Raw genomic sequence first — 1,418 nt, 5'->3', positions numbered from 1 at the left:
ATATATATATATATATATATATATATATACATACACGAGGGTCGGCTGAACACTTCGTAGGTTGACCATGGTACTCTCATGGAATGTGACCAACTAAGGTCTATTCTTTAACACAGTCCTCGTTGCGGTTCACACTCTCCTTCCATGAGTGTTGCCGTGATTGGATACAATTGGTGAAGAAGCTCTTATCCTATTGCTTAAAAAATTCATCAGCAGCAGTTATGACGTCATCCTCACTACCATACTGGCTTGTAGCCAAGTCTGTTTTTTATATTGTGATAAATATGGTGTTGAAATGGGGCAAAAATCAAGAAATGTAGAGAGTGACCAACCAGTTCAAAGCTACAATCACGTACAGCATCCACTGAAGCCTAGTACGTTTGTGCTCGAGCACTGACCTGAATAAAAAGACCTCTTTCGTCAGATATCTTGGCTGTATATTTTTGATATACTTTCGCATTAGTTTCAGCAATTTGGCGTAGTAATCTCCATTGAAGGTGTGGCCTTTTTGAAGATAATCAATACACAGAACACCTTTTGCATCTGCAAAACCTTGAAGCCAAAAAACTCTCTGCAGGTTAAACTACCTTGGTCTTCTTTGGAGCAGGTGAGGAGAGATGTTTCCACTGCAAGGAATGTCGTAACTGGCTCAAAGGTATGAGCTCAACTCAAGGGATCTGCATCAAACAATGTCAGCCTTTCCTGTAATCAAACTATTGCGCTTTTGATCAGGTATCAGAAGATGTGGCACACACCGACCAGAGATATTCGTCCCACCAAATTCATTGTGCAGAACATTCTCAACTCTCTCACGGAATATTCTAATAGCATTTTCCATTTGTTTCATAGTCAATCGTCTGTCACTGTGTTCACCACGTGGTTAACACTGTCAATGCTTTCCTCAGTTGTGGCAGTTGCAGGACGTTCGGACCTTGCTTAATCTTCAAGACTCTCCATATCCTTCCTAAATTAGCTGCTCATTCTTGCACTGTTGATGAAGCTTGAACTTCATCTACTTCTGTACCAAACATGTCAGCATGAATGTCTTTCAGGACTAAAACATTTTTCTACAGGTAATTATTAACTGCATGATGCCAAAGTTTGTCCATTTTCAAAAGAAATCGCTACTAGTCACGAAGTTTTCTTTAATTAGTTTATCTGAAAAGAATCCATGCATCTATTAATACAAATAGTTGAAATAAATGCATGCAAGATTCCATCATCACTCTTTCATAGTCAGCTTATGAACTTTTCCGCCCATCTCCTATGTAGATATATATGAAATTTCTAAATTCCATTTTTAAAATGTAGAAAATTATGATTGTACGACAAAAGACAAATTTCTAGCTGAATTATTCTCAGTTGCTTGTTTTCTCCACATTATTCGAACGCTAAACTTTATATCCTATCTTAACTTC

At 37.9% G+C, this 1,418-nt stretch overlaps 1 long non-coding RNA gene across 1 annotated transcript in view; it reads right to left on the bottom strand.

Annotated features, from left to right (window-relative positions):
- Positions 1-145, bottom strand: part of LOC106877730 (uncharacterized) — a 915-nt gene extending 770 nt beyond the window's left edge. The window contains exon 1 of the long non-coding RNA XR_001410409.1: positions 35-145. This is a non-coding gene — a long non-coding RNA (uncharacterized LOC106877730). The remainder of the gene's footprint in view (positions 1-34) is intronic.
- Positions 146-1,418: the final 1,273 nt, after the last annotated feature.

The sequence above is a fragment of the Octopus bimaculoides genome, chromosome 1 (genome assembly GCF_001194135.2).
Source record: "Octopus bimaculoides isolate UCB-OBI-ISO-001 chromosome 1, ASM119413v2, whole genome shotgun sequence".
Taxonomy (NCBI): domain Eukaryota; kingdom Metazoa; phylum Mollusca; class Cephalopoda; order Octopoda; family Octopodidae; genus Octopus; species Octopus bimaculoides.
Note: the sequence above shows the minus strand (reverse complement) of the source record. Positions and strands in the feature narration are given on the sequence as shown.